The sequence below is a fragment of the Dipodomys spectabilis genome, unplaced genomic scaffold, assembly GCF_019054845.1.
Source record: "Dipodomys spectabilis isolate Male_0828 unplaced genomic scaffold, ASM1905484v1 ptg000098l, whole genome shotgun sequence".
Lineage (NCBI taxonomy): Eukaryota > Metazoa > Chordata > Mammalia > Rodentia > Heteromyidae > Dipodomys > Dipodomys spectabilis.
The window spans coordinates 25,244,678-25,255,224 of NW_024870775.1; positions in this window are offsets into that span (position 1 = coordinate 25,244,678).

Consider the following 10,547-nt stretch of genomic DNA (forward strand, 5'->3'; position numbering starts at 1 on the left):
CTAAAAAAGAAAAGCATCCAGCTTCTAAGTATTTATTGTCCAGTCACCAAAAGAACTGAAATGATTGGAGGCAGCCGAGGTCAGATATGAAATGTGGGTGTTAAGATTCTGTTTACAAAACCAATGTGGGAAGACATGGAATTTCCAGGCAGAAAGCCATTTTATATAGGGTTCCTTCATTTGCATTCAAGAGAAGCCCAGAGTATAAGTCTCAAACTGCCCCAAACTGGTAGATTCCATTGCACTCAGGCTGATTGATATACTGTCCTGCCCTATACCAGCTTCCTTTTCAAATCTAGTCATTTCCTTGGAAAGTACCTGATTCTGGTAAAGTATAACCATTCAGAACCTTACTACTTAATGTCCCCATCAAGTAGTAGCTAAGTATCCTCATGTAATCATGTTGAAATAAATATATGGAAAAAGTTAGTGTTTGTTTTCCGAATGCTCTCTTTTGGTTCTTTTTTATGTTGAAATGCTATTAATGGCTACTGGATTATTTCTTGCACAAAGAAATTCAAATTGGATTAAATCAAAAGTTTCCAAAACTGAAAGGCTGGGTAATAAACCAAACTTTGGCCCCAAATGACTGATGCAATCATTACTGACTGAGTCAATTAGTACTTAACACTTAAGCTGTTCACCCAGTATTTCTTTCTATTGTGGAAAAAATGCTGCAGATTATAGAATATAATATAAACCACTATTCTTTTTAACCTTTGAGTCCACATATACATTCATTGTGAATCATCTCTATTCCTAAAGCTTGAAAACTTGATGCATTATTAACTTTCAGCAACCTTACATCTTGCTTACTCAGGAGAAAGAGAAGTTTTCCTTCTTTTCTCTCATGCATAGAACTTTCAATTCTGACAGTGTTTGGCTTCATCCCTGATTGATCTTGAACTGGCATGAATTAAAAGATTCTCCCCAAATGAGAAATGCCATAGAAATAGGCATCTTTCATCTTTGGAGGAAAAGAAGCTCTGTGTTACATGGAGGGGTGGCAGTTCCTTTGATCAGAATTTTTTTGCTCAAGTCCAGAAACTGAGTCACCCTACCAGGCATAGCCATACAATAGGCAGCCAGTATCCCAATGGAACCAATGCTAAGCAATGATTGGTGATTCTCATCAGAGCATCTTAATCCACTAGCTTGAGTTGTCACCATGAGTTCCACTAGGCCCATTAAAATGACTTCAGGTCACCTCCACTGAGCCTGTCCATTCACTCCAAAACAATTATCCTAATCCCCTTAGCAGACCCAATCCCTTAACACTTATGAAGTGCCCTCCTATGCAGGGTGCTGACATTTTCCAACAACACTGGACTCTTTGAAATGCCAATCAAAAGTCCTTCTTGTTAAAATACTCAAGCCTCTCTGCAAGTATAAACAGACCTTCATACATCATCGCCACCACCATCATTAAAAAGCACTTACAGAACACCCACCTGTGCAAGATGCTGTGCTGCTCGGCCCAGAACATGCAAGTGCCTGAAGTGCTGACCTCAGGAGGGAGTGGTTACAAACCTGCCACTTCAAGGTCTTCTGCTGCTTATTTAATATAGTCTGCGCCTAGGGGCATGGACCTGCAGCAGACCATTTCTGGTGCCTAGGTAATTGCCCCAAGAGGATTAATTAGCTGCTCCATAGAGCAGCCTTTGGAACAGTGGTGTGTGACAAAGCTGACCAGTAAAGTTTTGCCAAAATGCTGCTTCCGAAGATTTTTGTCCCACTGCCTAGCCTTCAGCTACTTGGTTCTACATGGGCTGATTCAGAAGGACCTTGGACAGCTTTTGTGTTTCTGCTACATATTGCCACCCTTTTGATGAAGGAAGTGTGAACACCGTCAATAATGGTCCAACATGGTGCTGCTGGCCAGCAAGACTATATCAGAGGTTTCAAAATTATCCCTAACTCTACCACTTTTGGAGAAATCTGTAAACAATCTGGGATTCGCTTTCCTCTAGCAAAAAATGGGAGCTATATCATACATGGGATGTTTTGAAGGTTAAGAAAAAAATATATGGTGAAAAATAATTCTTCTTGAAATTAGGTGGTGTCTGAGAAATTGTGTTAAGTCTCAGGCAACCAAGTATTTACTGTCTGGAAGGCTTTTGAAGCTGAAATTCACAATCATGAAGAGATGAAGGAGCCTGATGAGAAAGGAGTTTAGCTGAAAGAAGTACCACCAAGAAAGGGAAAACATGTAAAGCTAGCAAAAGTATGGCATGGAGGACAATGACTGAGAGCACCTGAGACCCAAGAACTTCACTAGAATACTAGGAAGATGTTAAGACATGACTGAGTACCAGATGGACTTGCTTGGTCCATCTGCCATTCATTTATTCATTTCCTCAACTGTATTAATTTAATAAGCATTTAATATTGCCTAACATGTGCCTGATGCCATGTGTGGCACAATTCATGATTCCTCATGCAAAAAGAAAGAGAGTAAATGGGAAAGAAAATTATTATGGGGATGTGAACATGACTCTGGTTCTCATCTATATGATTTTAGAGTTCTTACTAGCCACACTGAAGTACTATACTCAAGTAAGTCAGACTTTTTTCATTATAACTTCAGACAGCTTTTGGTCTGCACTTCCCAAGGATGATGATTTATCTGGCTCAGCATATCCATGCAACCTTGACTCATGGATGCATGTGTTACTATGGGTTATCCTCAATGTAGCCTAGAGACTGGATCCATGTGTAGCCATCCTTGGCCAAATGCCACTTTTGTCTGAGAGGAATATATGAAAAGATATTACTACTGATAAGAGAGTTGGAAATTATAGAGTTATGAGCTATGGAATGCTGGTGAACAAAATGTGAACCTATGAATGGGGTACAGAGTTTGCGTATTATATACGGGGTCCGATTGTACTATTATACTCTATGCTGCTGCTGTTCCTGATACTCCTGCTGCTCCTGCTGCTGCTGCTGCTGCATCCACAGTCAGCCTGTGAATAAACATGATCTCCAGCCTCACCGTGCCTGGAAGCTTTCTTCAACCTGTCCAAATCTATCCTTTTTATCTGTGCCCTCTCAGTGGGCCCAAGGGTGACATGTTTCCCATAATTTTAAAATTTAGTGTAATGAAAGGAGACAATGAGATGCTTCATATGTATCACAAAACATTTTGGCAATGATGTATTCATTTTACTTATCTTTCTCTCTGCTAGAGTATATTTCCCATAATATAAGCTTAATTCCTGCTCTTTACTTAAAACATTTGTACCATGGCAAGGAATAACAGTTTTAATAGGAAATAAGAATAAATCTGAAGATGTGACCTTCTTTTTTCCAGTTAAAGGGTTTTGGTTCAAAGAAATTCTACCCAAAAATCTTAACTTTCTAATATGAAAGTTATCATTTTTGTGTAATAGATTCCTCGTGCAAAGAGTGCTAGACATGTTTACAGAAGTCTGTCACCTCGCTCTGGGGCTATCTAGCCCATAGTGTCTTTCTCAGTGTTCAGCAGCAATAGGTAACATATGCCAAAATCTTAAGCAAGTGTATTTTAACCCTGGATGGCTTGATTCAAAATACTGTAATACATGCAGGTTCTGACAAATGATCTTGCTGAAAGAAGAGAAGAAAAGGAAATCAGCTCAATGTGAACTGAAAACATCCCTTGATGACTACTCTACCCTTCCATTTGAGGATAGTTCACCCAGTTCTAGTTTTATACATAGTTTTAAATCTTCCCCACCAGAGCTAACCTTCAGTTTTTTCTTTTGTTTGTTTTGTTTTGTTTTATTGGCAAATGGGAATAGAGCCTACCACAGCAGGGATCCCTGCAAAATCAAGTGGAACCAGTGTTTTACTATTCTGTAACAAACCATCCTCCTTAATGTAATCAGTTTTAATTCCCTGTCACATGATCCTAGATATCTGTACCACTTAAAAATATCTTATTCATTTCTATTTGGTTTATCTGCTGTTTTACCTTACTCACTCACTGGAATGTGAGTCCAGGAGCACCAAGACTTCCTTGCCAAATTCAAGCTGTGCCTACTACTCATGGGAAGTCCTCAGTAAACACTGGTTGAATAATAGGGCCTCAATAATTGACAGATATACAGAAGAATACAAAGATATAGATATTTATATATTGTATAAGTTATCTACTAGCTAGTAATTGTCTAACTATATGAGATAATTTCATATGTATATGAGATTATAGACATATATTATATACATAATGTATTAAATGCACATATACGTATATGCATATGTGCAGTCTGCACCAAATAGTGAGACCCTGTCTCTTTCAAAAGGCAGGGGGTAGGACCTTACAGAGGTAGCCAGCAGGAAAAGCCAACAAGACACTATGTCCTATAACTGTCCACTAAGGGGCACAACCCGGAATGCATAGTACCTGAGCTCTCAGCAGTGGAAATTTTCATCCCTTAGCAAATCACTAAGCCCCACTGGAGAATGAGAGGTGGCCTCAGTGAGCAATCCCATGGGGCAAGGCTCTTATGTTTCAGATAATAGGGAAGGCAGAAGGTTGCTGTTGTCAGCATCCTGCATGATCTATGACTGAGCTAATCAGTCACCAGAGGAGACCCTCACTTTCCCCATTTTACTCTGGCTCAAGATGCTGATCCTGGCCTTACACCATCATTCAGATATGGTTAATGACTGAGATGGAATGATTATCCTGGCTCAACCACATAGGCCCAATGTACTCACAGGGTCCTTACAAGCAAAAGCAGGAGAATCTAAGCAAGAGAAGGCCTTATCACAATGGGAATCAGGGAGGGAAGAAAAATGATGACAAAACCAGAGGGTGTTATGGCTGTACACCCAGAAATGTGGCACACTTCAAGGAACATGCTTACCCCTTGAGCCTCCTCATGGACTCAGCTCTGCTGACGTCTTGATTTTAGTAAGTTTCCTATTTCAAGGCAAAGTCAAGGCTTTTTCTTATTGGGGTTTTCTTATGGTGAATTGTGTGTACATGTACACACACATATAATATCTGTTATATGTAATATATAATAACAAATAAATATATTAACATATACATTATATATATATGAAATTATATGTGTGTTTTTAGATAACTGTCCTAATGTCACAGCAGTGGAAATTGGCGGTCCTAGGAATTGAGTTCACAAACCTGTACCAAGATGTTTCTTCCATTAGCACGCAGCTGCCTATCCACTTATTCTCACTTCTACTCAGGAGATGGCTGTCATTCTCCTTTAGTCTGTTTCAGAGTCGACTTAATGGCATATAACTTCACCCATCTGTCCCACTGTTTCCACAGCCTTCCTTTCAGCCACAATAACCTAGCCAATTCCATCTGCCCAGACGGAGGCAGCCATGCCTGGCTCCCAGGCTCTGCTCTTGTAACTTCTAGGAACTGGTTACTGAGCATTCTTAGAGTCCCTCATTTAATTCAGTATTGAAACATAGACCTTCTGTTCTAATCCCTACAGGGCTAAAGCCCTCCCCCCACCCAGAGAAACCCTCCAGATTTTCTTATACTTCACAGCAAAGTGTTGGAGACCACACATGGGCCCACTGCTGAGGGACTCCACAGCCCAGCTGTGTGGCTGAAGGGTGACTAGAGAGGCAACGGCTTCCAGACGAGCTGCTGAGATGGAGCCTTCAGAGCTTTGGCAGTGTTAATTACTGACTCCTCCCGGCCTGCCAGCCAGGCTTCTCCGTGGAAGGCCTGGCCATGTGGAAGTTGCTCCCGGTGGCACTCCTTCAGAGCCCACATTTGGCAAAGCAACGCAAGCGACATTTTAAAAGATGTTTTCATTTGCGTTCGTGTTTGCCTCATTTCCCTCCACCTTCACTCTGACATGTTGGAACTGAAATATGTTTTTTACGTTTGTGGCAAAGTTCCACCAGGTTCCTGGATCCTGTGTCTAATGAGATAGCTGCCTGAGGGGAGCCCAACACAGGAAGCACAGACCTGGTGTGTATATTCAGGGTGGGGGTGCAGGGCTTGCCACCTGTAAATGGTACAAAGAAGGGCACTGAAGCACCTACACCTCTTCCTGTCTCTGACTTCAGCTCTAGAGCCCTGCTACACAAGACCTGCTCCGTACTCATGTATAATATTTATCGTGCCTTAATGAAGTTCTATAAAAGGGACTATGGGTTGGGACAACAGTGCTTTTATGACAGACTTCCTGAAAGAAAAGACTCCACATCATTTTATGCCTGATTTAACTTGATCCTTCAGTAACAGGAATTTAGCCAGCTATGCTATGAAACAATGCAAATCACATTCACAAGATCTGTAGTATGCCATTCATTACGATGACTCTCTTGGCTTCCACTGTGGGTGTCCTCTTGCTCCACCATAAGATCTAAGGGAATACAAAAGAGCCAAGCCACTAAAATAGCCGCAATAGAAAGCACTGTGGTCATAGGGCCAATGCCAACACCAAAGGCATGCACCAACTAAAATGCAGATGTTCCATTTGGCAATGAGACATGGCCTGCGGGCCTTTCAGAGTCAGTGAACCAAACACGATGATGAGGGTTTTCCTCTTCCAGAACTTGTGCCCATAATTGTAATTGCTAGATTGAATTCTCTTTCTTCAAAAGATTATCCATGACTAGTTCCTGGGACTTGTGCAAAGAGGACACTTGGTTCTTATTCTTCACTATGGTATCATAACTTTTTCAGGTAGAGCAAAGACATAGGCATGCGTAGTTCTTAGGGCTTTCTGCTATTTATTGTGAAATGAAGCCACTGGAGGGAAATCACTAAGAGAACTAGAGAGAAGGTCATGTTCCTTGGGGATCACTATCAAAGTATCCTATTTAAAATTTCCAGTCTTACTGAGCTCTGATGGCTCAGGCTTGTAATACTAGCTACTCAGGAGGCTGAGTTCTAAGGGTCAAAAATTGGAATCAGACTGGGCAGAAGACTCTGTGAGATTCATCACTAATTAACCAGCAAAGAAGCTCAAAGTAGAGCCATGGATCAAGTGGTAAAGGGACTACCTTGAGTGAAAAAGCAAAGTCAAATTGAGAAGGCCCTAATTTCAAGTCCAGTACTGGTGCATGCTCACAAGCACACACACACACACACACACACACACACACACACACACACACAAACACACACATTCTTATCAATTCTATAGACACTTTATACCATTAATCTTTCCTAAGAAATATAACGCTCCTCCCAAAAGTCCAATAATATGGGTTTAATTATGATTCTAAAGTTCATACACTGAATTCTCAATTCTCAATACCTAAGAATATGATCTTATCAATAAACTAAAATAAGGTTGTAGCAGATGGTCCCTAATCCAGTGTGATTGATATCCTTATTCAAAGGGAAAATTGAGACCAGAGAATGTCATTAGGGAAAATATCATATGAAGATGAAGGCTGAGGTGGGGTAAGACAGCAGAAGTCAAGGCTCAACAAAAGTCACTAGGCAACCAGCCAAAGCTAAAGGACCTAAACAGATTCCCCTCTCAGCCTTCAGAAGGGGCCAAAACTTCCCAACATCTTGACCTCAGGCTCCACCTCCAGCTGTATCTGAGAGAAGAAAGTTCTTTTGTTTAAGGTATTCAGATTGTAATATTATTGGGGAAACCTTAGAAAGCTAATTCACACAGCAACTATTTTTGTGCACGAGTCCCCCTCAAATTAAAATTCATAAGATAGTACATCCTCTTCCCTAGATTTCCAGGCATTCAAACAGAGATACGACTTAAAAGTTAAAAATATATGTTACATATGAAAAGATCCTTACTTTATTTGCAAGTCAGTAAACTTTCTGGACGGTAAGCTACAAACTCTTTACCACAAATTCTTCAATGTCTTTCTGAAGAAAGGGGAAACTGCAATGTTGAAGACCAGAAACTGTGTGAATGAAGCTATGATGTACATAAATACTGGAGTTTGAGATCAGAAGAGAACAGGCAGAGGAAAACAAGTGGTGGTGTGGCTGTGTGAGAATGAAATGATGAGTGTCCATTGTCCTCTTACCAGCTATAGTGATGAGAACCATCGTTGGTGTCACTAACTTCCTACCATTTTTCTCAGGCAGACACCAACCAGACTTATTGGGAAGTTATTCCAAGACACAGTGAAATTTAAGTCATACACTTCATCAAGAGGACAGTCCACATCCAAGAAGTACAAATTCATCATAAGACAGCTATAATTCATTTTGAAGTTTTAGCAAGGATTTATTTTAGTGTAACAGGATTAAGGTTGGGAGAAACAGAAAAAGAGAAACATTTCCTGTTAAAACTCTTACTTGATGTTGCTCTTGCCACGTCCGTCGTCTGGCAGAAACAGTCACTCTCGGTTTAGGAGCTCTAGGTCTTCAACTCTGAAAGTTGCAGAGACAGAAAGAAGAAATATCCAAATAGATCTATGGAAAAAATAAAGGCCAAACTGAAGACCACTCTCAGTTTGGGGTTCTAGATAGTCCACCTTCTAGAACGTAATAATCGTAGAATGGTATGTATTCTGTAAGTATATATCCTGTTCTGGGTGGAATCCTCTCTTGCCATATCCTCTTCAAGAAGGCACCTAAGCTTTCTTTGAAAATATTTGTTCCTTTGGTCCCTTGGGCCAACAGTTTTCAGTGGATCAATAAAAAGTTATATAATTAGTGGATTCCTGGTGGTATACTCTGGTGGCCCATCTTGTGCTCTCAAGGGAATCCATTGGTCCAATGTGATAGTAGGTGTGGTCCTGTGTTGGTGAAGCAAATGTCCCTAATCTAATGATGTAGACTGCGACCCTAGGAAGGAACACAGCATCCCCGTAGTTACAATATGTTGAATTTAGTCAAGATATATTATAGTCAACTTGGCAGGAATAGCCAAGTGGCCTCCTTAGGAATGTTGTCACATTGGGAGCTCAGAGTTGGTCTGTCACTGGCAGATTAGAAATTCAGCAACAGTAGTGGTTAAATTAGTTTTGGTGATGGGAACCTTGATTTTTTTTCCCTGTCGCCATAGGTACTCTGGTCAGGAGTTAATTGAACAAATATTAGGGTCTGGTAACTGACACTGAATCTTAGATGTACCACTTCCATCTCATAAGAGATTACTGTTGGGTTTGTCTCGTCTTTTGATTTAGTGTAACTGACAGAATGCAAACCATGAGAGGAAGCTCTAGTCACAAGGTCAGTTTATGTACTATCATCATTCTACCAGGGCAATAGCATGCCAAAGACTAGGGCATAATTTTCTGGTACAAATGGCATAAGTTTGTTCCAGAAACATATGACTCTACACTGTGGTTCTCTTACTGTGGCTCACCATAAACTTTTCATAGCATCTTTTCCTGCCACAATGATGTCTTTAATAACATTATATATTCTGTATAATTCTCTCTGGGTCTGCCAGGTCCTATGGTCAAAGCATCAGGGCCACTTGCATTTTGACTTGGCCTGCTGCAAAGCTCACTTGCTAGGGTTTCACTGAAAGCTGGCCATCTCCCAGGCCAGTGGACTAATCAGTTAGAACCATTTCCCCAGTTTCAAATATAGGAATGTATGCTTCCTAAATGCAAATAGGTCTAAGGCATTATATTTCCCTCTTTATTATAAGAGGTACCAAGAGGCATCAATTTGTCCTTCACTTCCAAGGCAAGTACAGCTGATGTTTAAAACTTTACTGATCCTGTCTAGCCTCTGAATATTTAGAGGGCTGGTTACCTGATCCTAGAGAATTTCCTAAGATGGCTAACATTTGCTACTTCTTGGTCATGTAGTTTAATTAATAAACCTATGTCTTTCATATAGTGGGTCCATATGATGTTTGCAGAATACCCACACTGTACCTGTTCCTTTAGACTATATTAAAAGTTAACCTAGTTCACAGGCAAGATGGTATATGAATACTTTTGTCTGTTTCAAGGGAAGATAAACTGTGTTTTTAAATACAATTAAAATGAATGTGTTTATGGCTCAATGAATACATACCACATTCCTAAAGCTGTGTTATTATAAATATAAATGGACATCTCATTCGACAAAGCAGATACAATTGGAGTACCAATGTGTTTTAGTGTTAACTGGTCCATTATCATTCTCCAATGTTCTAGTGGCAAAACTGATGAATGACATGACAACAGGATGAAAAGTGTCACTTCTATGTGCTGTACATGACATGTAGCACTAATCTCTGCCATTCCATCATACAACTTTATCTCCATTCGATGGAAGAATAGAGAGATATTTTCAGAAACTTCCGTTTGGCTTTTGCCACTATGATGGTTCCAATCAGTAAGTAAAGAAATCAGTGTGAGGCATCCTCCAAACTGATGTGTGTCTAATTATGCATTCTTAGCCCAAGAAAATGGTCCCCATATGAATCCACAAAAGCAGTAATACATTGTAAGCCAGAGCTTGCTTGGTTCAGTGTCTATTACTTGGTTACCAAATGCTCATTTTCACAAGAGGGTCATTGTAAGACTTGTGTTCTCAGTGTCAAATCAGATTCTGCACCTGGAATGATGAAATGTCTGGATATTCTTCTGCCCTTTCTAACCACACGTATAGATAAAATATTTAGGGAGAAACAAGAATT